The 17921-nt window shown below is 36.3% G+C and overlaps 1 protein-coding gene across 1 annotated transcript in view; it reads right to left on the reverse strand.

Annotated features, from left to right (window-relative positions):
• LOC121940998 (LIM domain containing preferred translocation partner in lipoma) overlaps window positions 1–17921 on the reverse strand; it is a 185512-nt gene that overhangs the window by 159321 nt on the left and 8270 nt on the right.

Genomic DNA, 17921 nt, shown 5'->3' on the forward strand with positions numbered 1-17921 from the left:
GAGGAAAACTAACCAGCAGCCGGGGTGCTGGGGACATGTCCCTCCAGGGAGATGATGCTGATGAACAAGCTCTATTTTGGTGTCTTTTCAAGCAGTCTGACACTCTGATTCTAGTCAAACTGCAGCCTCAATTACAGAGTAATTTAATGTGTTTACCTCTAAAACTGCTTCACTTTCCACTTTTAATTAGCAGTTTTAGCATTGCACACTGAACACTGGTGTTTACTTTAAATTACCACAGGAAGAGAATCCTTGTTATTATTACCATCAGTTAGTGTTAGTCAATACTTTTCATCTGACAAAAAAATTACCTGATGAGATGTAAATATTTTCTTAAACTTTCTGTGCGACAATGTGAATGATAAAGTATGTAAGAAACTTAGGTCTGAAGTGTTTTATAGCTTGTATTGTTACAGTATAATACAAAATCATACATTTAAATATGGTCTGCTTACGGTCAGGATGTCCCATTTTACATATCTCCATTACATTCTATAAATTGCACTTTATTATACTGTATTTTAAGTGTTTTGTGAATAAACTGAAGTGAACCGATTGATCAGCAGAAAATTATTCTGCCACAATTTTGACATTTGTTTAAGCAACGTTCTCTGGTTCTGGCTTCCACAATACCACAATTTGCTTCTCATTGTTAACTGAAAATATTTTGGATCAGACAAGACCTTGGCTTTTTTTGTCATTTAACACATTTTTTGTCATTTAATTACCTTTATAATTAATTAATTGAATTAATTAGAAATTAAAAAAAAAAAAAATTTACTCTAGTTAGTGTACATCTGGGAATAAATAAAAAGTGTTAAAATATATAAATTCAACAATAACATATTTTCTTATATTTCGAAGAGTGATATAAAGGTTAGAATCATGTATTTAGATATAATTTTATCTGCTGACATGGTGAGATATCTGCCAGTTAGATTACTGCTTTCACCCCCAATAAATACATGGAATTATATTCTTTGTATTCATTGTATTGAAAAGTGACATTACTCTACAGCTACACGCCTTTTAAGAGACAGTGTCCCATTTTTTCCGAATACTTTACAGAGCTCAGTGTCAACACTTTTTCTTGAGAAGTATTTTCTGCAATGGGTACATGTGTTTGTTTATTAGATTTTTATTTCTAATATGCTAATAAAAAAAAGATTTTAAAAAATATAAAAATAAGTATCTCATGTCGGAAAAACACTGGAAGAAGTTAATAAGATAACAAGTGTCAACCTTTTTTTTTTAATATGTTAATAAATACATTTTAAGTAAAACAAATATTTATAGTTTAAATATAAACTAATATAATAAAGATAATATTCCCACTTTTCCGCCCAAGTGTCCATCATACACGACTCAATTAAAACAATCAACTAAAAATAAAACTTTTAAAATACAAAAAAGATCAAATTAAAAAACTTATCTACCATCTCCAATCATCCACTTCATTTCCTGTCAATATGTTGTTTGTTGTTATTTAATATTGATGGTTTCTTTTTCACACTAGTTGTTCCATGAATTAGCCCCTTTGACTTTAATACAATGATACTTGACATAAGTCCTCAATAACTGACACATTAATTTCACTATCTTTAAACTACGTGTTTAAAAAAATAACAAATAAATGTACCTTGTACTTTGTATTGTTTCTTGAATACAGAAATTCCTGTAAAGTCATGTTGAGTTTCTCTCATTTAAAAACATACCATGAGGTACAGAGCAGTGAAAACAGCCTCTACAACACCACTACGGCCAAACTTCTGCTGTTTACATATACAATAACTACCGAGCCATCTACGCCTACAAAGTTGACTGAGAAAGTAACAGCCAGCTGGGGACCTTATTAAGTGTTAAGGAAATATGCCTCACTTCCTGTTTGCTTGTCTCGCCATAAGCTCAAATTGTGCACCATTGCTATTCAGTTTTTATTTATACCTTTATTTACCCTGGGTGTAAAATGAGTGCTAATACTATATTTCAGCAGCTCCATGCTTTGCACATGCAGTTACACAAACGCACTCCCTATAAAAACACTTCCACATAAAAACAACAGTTTTTTATCATCACAGCCAGATTAACAGACACAATTATTAAAACCAGTCCTCACAGGAATTTCCTCTCCAGCTAAGAAATGTGTGAATAACCAAACCATAAAAATTACTTGATATACAGTAGCATTAATATGTAACTAAATGCTCTGATTTTTTTCCCAGAGAGGTGGAGGACTTGAAACATTTCCACTAAATGTGATTGATCTCCGACTAACAGTCTCTGAGCTGCAGATCCAAACACAAACAAAAGGGTGTTCAGCACATTCTGTGCTAAAACATCTGGGGACGCAGCCAGCAAAGACAGAGTTGTGTAATGGGCGATCTGGCCAGAAATGGTGGAAAACGCAGGTCAGATGGGATCATGGTTTTGTGTTTGTCTCTCAGCTGCCAACTGCAGTCTACCAGCACGTTTACAGCAGAGTTGTAATATATTTATATGGTGGTACTAGCATGGTGCCTGTCGTAAACAAACAGCAGCTGTGCCAAATCAGGTCCTGCCGCAAAAAAATATTATTACTTCGTAGTTTGATTTAAAATTTGCACAGTTTTACATGATTATACAGTAGATAAAATGTTGATAAAATGCTCAGAAATCCTAATAAATATCAACTTGTGATATTTTGTACTGCCCCAACAATGATTGATGCATTGTGCCTCATTCTACACCAGGCTATTTGAACAGCCCCAGGTGCTGAAATAAAGACTGCTAAACTTACCCAATAAATAACAAAAACCTTTAATATAATTTTCTTCATTTAAATCACACAAGTACCCCTTGTTTTTAATGAGTTTAATGGTGTGCTGGTGACATTTTTTAAGAGACTTTATTCAAAGGATTACTTTGATACTGAAGAAACTTTAAAAGTTCTGGTGTAATGAGGAACACAACAAGACAACAGAGCTGCAACAATTAATCAACTGATTAGTTGTCAACTGAATCGGTAGCTAATATCTGACTCCTGCTTCTTAAAAGTAAATATTTTGTGGTTTCTTTCCTCCTCCATGACAGTAAACTTTGGATTGTGGACAAAAAAAGACATTTTAGGATGTTATCTTGGGCTTTTGGAAACGCTGATTGACAATTTCCCAATATTTTCACATATTTTATGAACCAAAAAACTTATTGATTAGTGTCAGATTAATTAACAATAAAAATAATTGTTGGTTGTAGCCTAGATGGACACCTATAGTGAAATCCCCGAATCCCTTGAACCTAATAATGTGTTTTATATCTGTGCTGCAGTTTGACAGAGATTTGACTCAGTGGAAAGAACAATTTTTGATGCAAATTACAGCAATCGTTTGTTAAGGGTTTTAAGTTTAAGATGTATTTGGATCAGTGTTTTAACGCTGCTTAGGAGGAGACGGATGGTAATTAGTGACAGCACGTCATTGCATTTCGCCGGTTCAGCAGCTGACATTAGCACATTCATCTGGGCGTTGTGTTCATATCAATGCTGATCGGAGCTGGAGGCGATATTTACTGCAGAATCATTTGACCAGGGTGTGAATGTTGATTGTATGCATCCTCATCGCATTAAAAAAGCCAGATTTTAGCAGGGTATTTTTTTTTGTGCAGTGGGAATGAGGCTAAAGTGATGGGTCGCTTGAAAACAACCCATGTTTGGTGGCTAAAAAGCTGGTTAACACTGCAATGATTTGCTAAAAAACAACAGGTTTCATTGTCTTTTGGAGGCAAATGTAATTTGTGATATTTGGCTTTATAAATAAAATTGAATTGTCTGTAGTCTCTAACTGTGTCACCTGAGTCTCACACCATACGCCATCCTCTCTTCCTCCAGATGATGTAGTTGGCTCATACACAACTCCATTATAAACATTGATATGATACATATGAAATGTACAAATGTTACATATTCCTGGTTTGCGGAAATACACAACGGCAACATTTTCGTCAGACGGCTGAGCTGCTCATCACCACATAAACTAAACTGCTTTTCTATTGTTGGACGTGACCTCACACAACTGCATCTAATTAGGCATGCGTTCCTGCAGACAGAGCATGTATTCACATTACATTAAGCCCAGTTAAAAAGGTTATTCATAAAGACTTGCTGTCACACCGCAGACCCTGAAAAGTGTTCGGGCATATTTTTTTTAATCGCCACATAAAATGAGCCAATTTCACTCAATGCCAAATCCATTATGATAACTTAGGTTAAACTATTTTCGGCCTTGTGGACCGAGAGAAAAAACACAATGAGCTAAATACTCAAATTATCAAAGCCATTAAACATTCAGATAGAGCAATTTGCTATCAAACACAAGTGATCATCCAAGTACATTAGACCATTAACACATTTCTAAAGACCCAGAATCTGTCAAAGAAATGCAATTTAGGCCCTGAAAAGGTCTTTATTTATGAGGTTATGATGGACAGGCTTGAGAGAGACTAAAAACAAGTGTCACACCCTTCTTCTAACCTTCATCTTCATGCTTCACTCGACATCATTCTGCTATTTTTATAGGCTTTATATGAAGTGTTTGAATACTCATGATGTTTTTTTCTATTTTTTTTTTTTTAAAGGAACTGACCCAAACATTATTCTCGAACAGATCCACCAAAGCTTAGGAGCACCAGGTCCATTTCCTCCGTGGACACATGCTTTCTAAGTGCTCCTACAATGGACTGTTTGATTGGGCCTTAATGTTTACAGCCTGAAAAGGTAGACCAAACCAATGAAAAATACATATCCCTGAAAACACCTTGGCCTTTTCCCCGGGCTTTATGGTGTATTTATAACCGCTTCTTCACAGCATCGCAGCAAAGTGAAAGGCATGTTCAAATTAAATTAGTACACGTTACCTTTTCTGAACTAGGTACAGTGCAGCACCACTGGGCTTACAGGAATCTGCCTGAGGGCAGACTGGAGTGCAGGAAATACCCTTGACGGAAAACAAGTGGCTCCTCTGATATAAACCTGACCTGCAAACCATTCATGAGAGCTTCACCTGGACCGAGAATATAGCCGCATCTCACTTAGAGGTGAGCAGGCTGAATGCAGCCGAGTGTCTCACAAACCCTCACTTTGATTTTTTGATTTTTTATTGTACCTTATGAAATGACATGCAAAGATTAAAATACACATAGTATCATGAGGGCTAAAATTTCTGAATGATCATAATATTATAATTTATCTCTTACAAAAACATTCAAACTGCAGATCCTGTGTTACAATATAAGGTGTATTATTTTAGGGGTGGACAGATTATGTGCCTTGCTGATTAATGAGGCCTTTATTTGGCAATTTGCCAGTTATTTGTATCGGCTTTTTATTTCATGATCGCTGATAAAAATTAATTAATTAAAAAGTGCAGAAAGTGTCAACATTGGGGGAACTTTAACTTTTGCAAAACATCAGGGGGCTATATTTATTTATTTATTTTTATCTAAATTTTCACTTGACTTTATAAAAAAAGTTGCTGGAAAATTTCTGTATAAGATGGTGAAAGTTTCAGTTTTGGTATTTTAAACAAAGTTTTGTTGGAATTTGTTATATTCTAAATTCTAAATATTAACAGAAAGATTTCTGTTTTTATTGTAAATACATATCAGTCCCAAATATTGATTATTGGTCTCATTAACTACAAATAATCAATACTGGTATTGGCCTCAAGAAACCAATAATGGTCAACCCCTATTTTATTTATATCAATTGACAATGTATGTATGTAGTGAAAATATTGCTAATAAAGCATATACATAAACTGATTTTTTTTTTATTTTGGACTTTTTTTATGTTGACTAAAATTTGTCTTGCAGCTTGGAAGTTAAGTAATATAATTCTTTGGATGGGTCCAAAGAAGTATATTACTTAACTTCTACCTTGCTTCTCTGAACTGGGGGTGTGCCGACCGCTATCTACTGTATGTAATACGCAGACTATGGATTAGGACCTAATACAACCCCAGTTGAAAAAATCAGGACTATCCCTTTAACCCTTTAGTCAGTACATAGTGGATATGTGGAGTGCAATAACAAAATAAGCAAAAAAAAAAATCTTTAATGTGTTTGAATGAGTAACACTTACAAAAAAAGAGAAGTTTGAATATGTAATACAGAGTACTGGAGAAACATTTCAAGAACCAGTGTGCACTGGTTTGATTACACAGTCATCTTATCCAATAAAACAGACTGCTGGAAATAATACAGATACAAGGAAAGTTCTTTTCCAGTCTGATCTTATTATTTCAGTCTTTGGTCCTTATAAACATTAGCTCTGTACTCGGAAAGCATCTCTCTTTCTACTCTTCAGCTTTAGACAGACTGAGTGTCTCCTCCCTTCTCTCGCTGTCTTTTCTGGATATTTTCTCACAGTATGTCATTCCTCACCTGGCCACAGGTAGCCTCCACTGGGTTTCACCTGACCCAGTCATCTGCCTGCCTGCCAGGCCTTTACTGTCTTGCTGCTGAAGCAGTTTAGCCTTTTTGTGTCTCTGCTCCTGTCACCTGTTTGTGTTTACCTGCTGCAGACTGTAAGTGTGAACATCGACCGCTGTAACTATACATGACATGTTGTATGTGTGTTTGCCAGTCACACTATAACTCAGCTTCAAAGTCCACAGACCCTCAGACTATGACATTCATTTCATTTCATTTCAAGTCTGTGCTCTCACAACTGTCCTAGCATGTCTTTGAGACCTTCTTTGGGCAAGGGCTGGGCGATATGACGTTAAAATAATATCATGATATTTTAAGGCTATATTGCAATATACACAATATCTATGTCAATATTTTGAAGTCTACTCTAAATTACTGTAAACTACTAAAATACAAAATTATTAAATGAACTACAAATTATTACAAATTAAGTAGCTACTGACTTAAAATAAAGTTACATAAATTACAGCTATATTAAAGATTAATCTAAAAATAAAGAGAGAAACTACCGCACACTGTCACACTTACTGCTTACATATTTACTGAGTAAAAAAGTCAACGTTTTAATCTAGCAGACCCTGATGAAGATCTGATGCACCTGTCACACAGGTGTGCATAGATTTTCTTCAGAAATAACAAAGATAATAAAATACTATTATAATGTAAGCAAAGTTAAATTAATTATAGTTATATTAAGTTAAATAAAGAATTGTTATAATTCAATAAATTAAAGTGGACCCATGATGCTTTTATTTTGAAGGACCCAGCTCATCTAGGGTCAGAAATGTTGATGTTTTTGCTGTATATTCACCCAACCCTAGTTCTGTGTCTCACTTTTAATACCCAAACCATGTCCAAACCACAGAAGTGGCCCCTCTTTGAGCTCCTTCTTGTTTTGAGTACGCCAGTAAGTGTCAGTGTCTTGTGCTGAATCTCCGCGTTCAGTGTCGCTTTCAAGCTCCTCCATGTTTGTTTGTTTTGGTGCCGTGCATTATGTAGCATTATCAGATGAAGTTAACGCAATAAACGATATTGCATAATATGAAACGATAGACCTTTTTTTTTATCGTGGATATATTTTGTCATATTGCACAGCCCTACTTTCTACACGTCTGTTGTGCTTCAGACGTGATAATAACAGCCACAGAAATGCATCTGCACAGGTAACAACCAATTTCCAGAGAGTTGTCCTATTTCTCATACTATATTTGGAGCCTTTGCACCCTCCTGCACTCAAGCACTTGCACTGATCATGAAGATAACATTATAGTCTTTGAGGCCTCAGTCAGTCGGCAACCTTAATGCATCATTAGGCTCTGTCTCAATACAAAAATGATTGTCATTATATGATTATGTCTGCATGTGCAGTATCCATGTTACAGAGAGCGCATGCAGAGGGACGAGTATCCATACCACAGAGGGTCTTTACTGAGCTCTGAGCTCCTGTCAAAATCATTAGATTCTGCAGAAGCTCCCAGTAGTGCTACATTATGATGATTTTTTTAATGGTTCAAACAGTGGTTCAGCCGTCACTGATAATGGTGCTGCAGAGAAGATTTTGTGAGTTAACAATCACCACGCGTCAACCACGTTTACCATAAAAAGTTCTACAGAGGAGCAGATCCGATCAGATTTTTCCGTTTTTGACTCAGTGTCGACAGTTCAGTTATCTATTCATATATTAAATTTGTGTTTAATTGTATTTCAAGACCAAAGTCCATCCCTTTTCTCTTTCTGTAACATTAAATATTTTTGATGACTTTTGATTCGATAACTGTATCCAATCAAATGTGTGATTACCATATCAAGAGGCTTGTGCCTTTCTTCTAATATGTTTTTGCCTCAGATATCTTGTTTAATTCTACCTTAATTTTTGTCTGGCCTCAGTTCGGCATTATTGTTTGGCTTTTATAATTGTATTACCTCTACAAGAAAACCCTTCTTGCTTCTGCTTTGCCTTGCTTGTCAAAGCACTTTGTTTTAAAGGGGCTATATAAATAAAGTTATTATTATTATTATTTTAGCTCGCAAAACTTTGTTTACATTTTAGAGAAAGTGTTCGAGGCATGGCTGTAATACGAGCTGACTACCTGACAAAATTCAGTTCAATTTTATTTATAAAGCCCATTATCACAAAACACAGTTTGCCTCAGAGGGCTTTACAGCATATGACATCCCTCTGTCCTTAGACCCTCACATCATCTAAGGACTCCCAAAAAAAAGGGGGCAAAAAATGGTAGAAACCTCCAGGAAGAGCAACTGAGGAGGGATCCCTCTTCCAGGACGGACAAACGTGCAATAGATGTCATAAATAACAATTATATTACAGTAATGACAAAGAGGAAAGAGAAAGAGAGGAAATTACACCTATCCATTTGATCGCTGGATACACTGGAGATGTTTGCTTTTCTTGCAGAAAGCCCTTTCTGACAGATATCTGTGCATTTTAGCCTAAAACGCTTTTTTTTCTTCGATCCTTAACCAAGAAACCTTTTCTGGCTCGTCCCAACTGCATCACCTCGTGCATGAGCCAAAAAAGCTCTCTACCTTTCTGATTTATTTCTGCATTGTACACCACCCTTTACATACGCATTCGTTTTTCTACAGCTGATGAAAAAGCAGAGTAGTACATTTAAATTAATCTATTTTAAAGTACCTATGCATTTGCCATTTTTCCATACTTATTTTAGGTTTGTTAATTATCTCAGTATATATAACACAGGAAAAAATATTGATTCCAACTGCTCTCTTGAAACAGATTCAGTGAAAATATCTCTTTACTTTGGAATTTATGTTCCTTTACAGGAGAGAAAGTCATGTTGTGTTATCGTCAAGATCACCGAGCTTTCGTCATCATGCAGCAAAGCAAACACACAAACACGGGACAAAAACAAGCCTCCCCCTTCACATACTAAAAAAGTATCACCGTAGATGAATAGTGTTGTCTCATAATGGCATTAATAGAAATCAAAATTTTACAATAACTGATGTTCATTGAGATATAGTTACTAAGTTACTGAGTGTGGAAGAAAAAATGCCCGAGGCTCACCTCTTGATGCTTTTATCATTATCAGGAAAACTGTGCAACACCAGCACAGAGCAGAGCTCTTGGATAACAAGTGCAATCCCTGAAAGGTGGCAAAACAAATCTAGGGCTTTGCTTTGGATGTTTCCTCCTAATTTGATGCTTCTAAAACAAATGAAAGTTGAAGAGATTTAAAAGATTAATGCATCTAATGTACTGGATCTGTCTGATATTAACACAAGTGACCTCAAACCTGACACGTAAGGTCCCTCTTACCCTCAGCTTAAAACCCCACAACCTAAAAAACCGCATGCATTGAGCTCACATCTCAAGCGGGCCATGTGTAGACAGGCTGTGTGGATGCTGAGAGTGACAGTGGTACTTATCTACAATGCACGCTACATCATATACAATTAGATAAGCCATTAATGAGGCACATTCTGGGGCAGACCGCAACCTTTACCCTCTTATGTATTTAGACATGACATGAGAATAGTGCAAGTAAATGCACATGTGGAGACACAAAGAAGCTTTTCTCTCTATTATGCTGTGACAAACCAACAGTGTGTGGAAGTCCCCTCCACCTCTTCCTATAGACTTATAACAGCATTAGCAGTGCTTTAAAGTCTAAATCTTACTGCATTAGTGCTCTTAACAGCAACAGAAATAAATGGTTTCCATTTAGTTAAGCTTTGGCTTTTTTTACTTTTGTTTGTTTGTTTCCATGTCGTGCCTAGAATTCAATTTCAGGTTAATCAGTATGAATAAATGACCAAAATCCGACACAATAACATACAAGAATAAGAATTCATGCTGAGGTGGATTGTCTAGAGCTTCAACGATTAGTCAGTTAATCAATTATTTTATCAAAATAAATCAGCAACTTTTTTTAAACTTCAAGTCATTTTTCAAGTAAAAACAACAAACATTTCTGGGTTCTAAAATGAACTAAAATAAGACATTTGATGAAGTCACTTTTATTTTTTACTGTTCTCTAATGTTAAATGAATAATCGATTAATCAAGAAAATCTACAGCACAGCTGGTCACTATATTGATAATGTATCGATATAGAGAAATGAGACTAGATCCAATCTAAGATTTTGAATATCATAAGAGATGTCTGTTCCGGGTTTTAAATGCTGAGTTGATGCTAATTTTATGCCAGGCTGTCTTTGATTGCATGCCTATTCACTTCATATACTGGATACACAGGAGAAGTTTTCCTTGTTTTTCTGACATTTCTGACTATCCATTTTAGCCACAATTTTTTATCTTTCCTTAACTAAGAAACCTTTTCTGGCTTCTTCCAACTGCATCGCCTGGTGCATAAGCAAAACAAAGTTCTATACTTTTTGCATTTATTACCACATTGTGCACCCATTTTACATACGCATTAGTTTTTCGACAGCTTATGACAAAAGCAATGTACTAAATTAAACTGAATTTTGATTGCACAATGTCCGTTGTTGAACCTCTCTCACTGTGTGACATAGGACCACTGTTTTAGAGCCTCGACCAAACGTATCACCACGTTTCTTGCACAATGGTCATCTTTCATCTGGGACAGCCCAAAATCGCACAGAGTATACCGGGCTTAACAGGGATCAGGAGGTAAAGTAAATGGATATCTTTAATTCCTGAACATCACAGAGAGTCATAAAAACCATAGACTGTCCTGATGTGAGGATGCAGAAGGGGTGAGAGTGAGGTTAAGTGAAGATTTAGTCCCAGGTGTAACTCTGCCAGAACAGAGACAGCGACTTCCAGCCAAGAGGATGATCTGGGTCAGTAGGTAATTGCATTCCTGGACCACAGGGGACTTGTTGGCAATTAATCCTGCCAATGAGCCACGTGAAATATGCACATGTACAGTGTGCCAGTAGACTGATAAATGCAGCTCTGTTAACACGGCGCTGTCAAAGAGTGATGGGGGTAAAATTTCCACTGCTGACACCAGAAACTCAGAGCTACTGTGACACAATGAGACTCAGGCAGAACAAAAGGTGCTGTGCCCGATGTGGCACGAATCAGAACTCTCATTTAATTAAGCACTTAACATCTCAAACACAAACACAATGCTTTACATTATCAGCTTCTCGTTAACAGCTTCCTTGAGACATAGCGTTTACCAAACACTTCAACAGCTTTCTTCAGGTGTCAGGAGCATCTCAAGACTAACTTTCAAGCTTTATTTAGGCCCTGACGACAAGTATACAGATGATTGTGAGAACAGATACTTCCTTTTAAATTTTAGCCTCTCATCAATGCAAACAAACTTTAATGTCACTAATCAAACTAGATTTTTGAGAACACCTTTTAAAGTGGAGATTTTTTTAAAAAAAATCTGGTTATTTTGTATCCATGTGGGCATGTAAAATGTAGCTTTTAGGAAACAGCTATCATCTCCTCCTCAGTTTTTCACGTTCATTTTTGCTCCGTGAAAAATCTTCATCAGAAACAACCACAACAGCTGACTATAGATTTGCTTACATTTTGATAAATACATCTTAACTTACTATTGCAGCACCACTTTAGAATTTAACTAGGTTCACCTCAGCATCTATGATTTAACCCTTTGAAACCTGGATCAACATCACTTTTCTTGCGCTGCATTCAGACACCTTTCACAGGTACTTAGAAACTTGAACCCTTAACAAATTTGTTTGATTTCTTTTTAAAATATGGGGGAAAGGGCAAAAAGAAACTTGTGAAGAAATGCTCCTCAAATTGCAGGAAATTTGTAGATTTAAAAAACTATTTTTTTAAAGAGGCAGTAAAAAAAACTTCTAGGGAACTATGTTTCTAATTATTGTAATTTTAAATTTAAAATTATTTTATAGAAAAATGAGATTTTTTAAGCTTTTTATCCCTGTTTGTTTTTTTCATTTGGTTGGTTAGTGGGTTTAAAATTGAGCACATTTTGAGGTACTTTTTTCTAATTTCTTGCTAATTTCTTATTTCTTTCTTTATGAAGTTACTCATTGCCTTTTCCCCATGTTTTTGGAAAAAAAAAAGTTGAGCCAATTTGCCAAGGTTTCAAAGGGTTAAAGTCATTGTTCTCTGGTACTTGATGGGGAGACATAGCCTTTATCGACACTTACTTGCCTGGGGGGGGGGGGTTTGAGTGGACGGAAACATTTTGTATAGCTGATACTCTCTTAAAGCCCAATAAATTTACAGTCACTTTTTTGTCATGAGTGCTTTGTAATATGAATACTTCCCCTGCATCATAAAGACTTTTTAAAACTACTTTCAAGAGGTTTTTAAGCTTAAAAAAAGTCAATATTAGTCTAATATTTACCAACTCTGGTAAAAGAAAAAGAGACAAGATTTGTTTTAACTTCAAGTGAGGAAGCTTCTTTCACAATGTTGATAATATTGACCTTCACACCATAAATAAATGTCCATGGGTTGGTTTCACTACATGTCGTTTTAAAAGTAAAATAATGTTTTAAGTTGCATCATTAACCATGTCCGCTGACATCATTCATCCTTTCGTCACTGTGATCCGATTCATGTGGTTTGCAGTTTATATACTTTGGCACATCAATAATGGCTCTGTGTTTTGCCAACAACATGCTTCGGTAATTTGCCCGTCTTTAGAGGCTGGCATCTGTCACTGCATGCCAAGCAAGTATATCAGTCACATTGTGTAAAGTGTCCCATTAGCCTTGAGCTCCTGCCTAATCTGAGATTAATCAGTTAGTGGTGATCCTAAATGATAGGGGCACAGAGGAATTGTCACTTTTGGCACACAATCACTTCACTGTCATCGTGACAATGTTAAAGATTACTGTTGTTTACTGGCAAGAGTTGATGAACAGATCAACCAGATGTAAACCTCCCCCCCAAAAAAATGGTCGTTGGGAATGCCAATGCTCACAAAAAAAACAGAAACTTTCCCGGGAACACTGTCTTTTTCAAAAACCTTCCAGTTTTAGTAGTGGTTTCTGCCTCCCAAAAAGTCAGTTTTTGAGAGTTGTAATGTGTCAAACACTACATAAGTATTACTTATATCAACATAAGATAACTAGATATGGGAATTTTGGGAGAGAGTTAAGAGCATGAAGATGGGAAAGAACATGAAAGACAGAAAAAAAACCTGAAAGTTTAATTGGTAACTGATTCAATGCAGCTGCAAAGACTACAGCAACAAACAAACAAACAAAAAATACCCATAAAAATACCCCAAAACTTCACCGTCATCACAACTTTGGGAACTGGTCATTCTTCTTTCCGCTTGTCTGCTCATCATACAAATAATAAAATGACCAAGTGTACAAAGCTGTAGCTGTAGTAGCTGTAGCCTCCTGACTTTATCAGGTATGATGGAACAAGTCATTGTTTATTTGGCTTTTCCTAAATCCATATCACAAGTTTAATATGTAATATGGCTGGCAATATCTTAGTAACCTGACGCACCAGATGGTTTGTTACACAGAACCATCTGAGAAGCCGTCATTGGAATCTGTTTGTGAAAGGGCAGGCACTTTCAAAAACTACTTGGCAGGTGATTGGGTGAACCATCTGTCTTTTACTATCTATCAAGTAAGCTGAATCCAGTCATGAGAAAACAGAAAACTTCTTTCTAATCGAGAAAAGCCTTCAGTGCCCTTTATTCTATAGAAATGTTCTCCAGTATTGATATAACTGGTGCTATTGCAGCGTGTGTGTACACACACACACACACACACACACACAAATATATATACATATATGGTGGAACAAGCTGATTCAATACATTACCCACCACTACATGCAATATATAAATTTGGGTCTAATTTAGAATTGTATTATGTTCAAGATCAGGTACACTTAAAAATCCTTAAACTTTAGAGATCTCAACACAACAAATTGCCAAAGGAACTACCAAACTGAACTATGGAGTTCACTGGCAGCACCACAAGCAAGGCCTTTCCAGGGGGAAATATGGGCTGTACAACAAGAGTGGAAGCTTTTCTGAAGGAAAAAGTACAAAAAAAGTACATGAAGGAACAAAGTGCATTTAGCCAAAATATTTCTGAAATAAAAACAGAATTCCTCAGACATTACATAAAGTGTCTAGCGGAGGCTGCTGACAATTTATCACATATATTACAGCATCTAACCATGAAGGGTCATGACATCATGGAGTGCGTGTGGGAACAATAAATTTAGGGAAAGTCTGGAGGTGAAGCCCCCTTTAAAGTGCTGAAAACCTTCAGCAGAGGTGATGAGTTATGCTCATACACGATACTGGCCACCAGCATGCAGCCAAATCAACATTAAAGTAAGGGACTCGGCCAAAGAAATCTGCAATTTATTAAAAAAGTGTGCATCTGAGATTGTTGTTTATTGACTCACACCATCCAGCTTAAATTGGAAAGAGAAAAATTTCCAACTCAGATTGGGAGAAAGTCCTAAAATCCAGAATTACAAAGCAGACACTGGCATATAAAAGAGAACTAAACACAGTCATTATTGCAGAACTGCCTTGAAAAATACTACTTGTGCATTTTAATTCCAATCAACCAGCAACAATTCCACTTCTATAATTGTTGGTGCCACTGCGAATGTTCACACACAATCTCAGCGTTCAATCTGTACTCTAAAACTCTCAACGGCACAGAAAAAATAGCTGTTTAGAAGGCATCATTCATTATAGAGTAATGAAGAGTTAAACACAAAAACAGAAAGTAATCAAACCCTTAAAGTGATTCTCCTTAATAAGAGAGATAATCTCCTCCACTTTGGCTTGATTCTCCTCAGCTCAGTTGGATCCTCAGTGTAATTGCTCTTGTTAATCATGCCTTAATTTGTTGACAAGATTCATTTGGAGGACTCGTACTGAAAACATGCAATCTCTCCCAATCCGAGGATGCCAACATCTTAAAATTAAGAACTGCAAAGTAGAGTGAGACCAGATTAAGTCATTTTAAGAGTGTTGGAGACATCGCCAGAGACTGACGTAACCAACGATCAGCATCTGTTACTGCTTATTAAACTGGTTAAGTCAATGACCTATCTCAAAACACTCTTGTGGATGGTGTATTTGTTAAGAAACTGCTTGTTACAACATTCTTGATACTGTGGTTGTAAATTAACCTGGCATTGAGCTACAATAATTCTAATAAATTGCACTCAGAAATGTGCCTAATAACAGCCTTTATCTGTCCTAAAATCACGGTAAACCAATCTCTCGTGGCTCATTGCTTTAATTAGTACTATGCTTAAGTATAGATATAAAGATTGCTATGTTCACCATCTTTATTAAATGTGTTAGCATGCTGATGTTCACTAATACACACATTAAAATACTAGAAAAGCATTGAAAACACTGAAATTTTGATCTGATGATGGAGCTTGAGTGAAAGTGAAAGGATCACCAACATTTTATTCATAATATTGGTTGAGATATTTCACTCAAAACCACAAAAGACTGCCTCTCTATGATGAACAACAGTCAAGAAATTATATTGTCATCAATTTATATCAATGTTTGTCATCACATTTTAACATGTCCATTACTCATTGAGAGTAAAACGTATCAAACGACATGCTAAGGGTGTGTGTTTGAAGTACATATTGGTTTAGTGCACATTAGTGCACTGTACTAGAGAGCCATGTTTTCAGAAAAGCAACACAAAGAAACATATATACCGAAAAATATTAAAGCAGCTTGCGGGCAAAAAAGGGAACAACCATGACTGCAAAAAAACATGCTTTATGTATTATCTACTAAACAGATAAATGGCTTTCAGTAATGAATGTGCAAGCATGCAGAATCCAGCATCCAACAAAATTCTATAGAAAAAAAAACAAAACAATTGACACTAGTACGCAATCAGGGTTACTAGCTCCAAGGCTGAATGTTGATACAGTCTGAGCGAATTTTAAGATAAAAGTTAGAGTTAATCACAACACACCATCACAGAAGTCAGCAGCACCAGCCCTTAAAGCTAAGTAAAATCATTTACTACTACTGCCAGGCACCTGCCACTAAATGTTTGAAGTGTGAGAGTGAGAGCCAGGAGGAAGGTCAGACCTGTTAAGGTGTAGATATCAGTTAGAGTGGATGTTTGCAAAACCAGAATTCTTCAATGACCTGAGCTGCCCCCGACGCTCTCTCTCTTACACACACACAAACACACACACAACCACAAGCCATCTGCAGGAAAACATACTGGGCTATTTAACAGTTTCTATCCTACAATATGTATTCAGTTTGGCCAGACACAACAGATTTGTGTGCTTTTCACCTTCATCTCTAACCTCCTCATATTACTCACAGACAGTTTGTATCCGAGGTCAGTCTCGCGGACAAAAATGTTCTCATTGCAGTGCTGCAAAGTTAGTCCGAACTTTTGCAAAAAAAAAGAAAACTTTTCCAAAATATGTGGTGAGCTGGATAGCAGTCAGTATGAAGTCCCTTTTTTTCCCATACTTTCAGAGATGCACAGGAACATTATGTGTCTGTATTTGCTCTGATGCAAGAAAATATCAATTTTTACACCTCAAACTTTCAACTGAGCAACAAATAGGTGCACAAGTTCCCCACAAGCAACAAAAATATATATGGTTTTCAAAAATGCTAAAGAGACATGTATGAATTTATCATTTTAGCTCCTTTTATCTCCATATATATTAAATTATTTTATATATTATATTATATTATGTAAGGCTAAGAAATTGCATTCACTCACTGCTCACACACATGCTGCCATAAAGCCTGAATAATAAAACCAAAATTAAGCATAGAATGATACTCACAGTTTCTCTTTAGATCACTGAAGCTCAGAAAAATACTAGCTTCACTAAATGGCAGTCACTTGGAAGGCTCCTCTCACCCTTAGAAAGCCTTATGCAGCTGAAATGACTCACATCCCCTCTCCCAACCTCTGTCAACCATCATGAGGAGGTAAACATTTCCAAATATGGAGAAAATATGAAGACAGTATTGAGGGCAATATCAGTTTGGTTTGCTTTTAACTTGGAATGCCATACTCTGTGAGCCAGAGTCACTCAGCACAGCCAGTTCTGTGGTGCATACCTTTCACTAGGAATAATAAAGATGATTGTAGAGAACTTTTCACAATCGCTTCGGGCTCGGTCTGACCTAAGATGGGTAAATCTATGAGCCTGCCCCACAGGCTACATTTTTTATAGAGGAGAAGAAGAGTTAGCTTAAAATTGCAGACTGGAATCTTAATAAATTTGCAAAAATGCAAGTAAATATAAACATAATTTACTTGCTTTGTTAATGAGGCGACCGGGGCCAGATTAGACGGTAAAGACAACCCATTTACTGTGAGACGCCGTCTTGTCACACAGATTGTCTTCAAGTGATTAAGAAGGTATAATTAAAGTCTGATTACTCCCCCTGAGTGCTGTGGGTCAGCGGAGATCACGGTAATATTAACAGCTGCTAAGAGAGAACATTGCACCTCCCTGCA

The sequence above is a fragment of the Plectropomus leopardus genome, chromosome 3 (genome assembly GCF_008729295.1).
Source record: "Plectropomus leopardus isolate mb chromosome 3, YSFRI_Pleo_2.0, whole genome shotgun sequence".
NCBI classification, from domain to species: Eukaryota; Metazoa; Chordata; class Actinopteri; order Perciformes; family Serranidae; genus Plectropomus; species Plectropomus leopardus.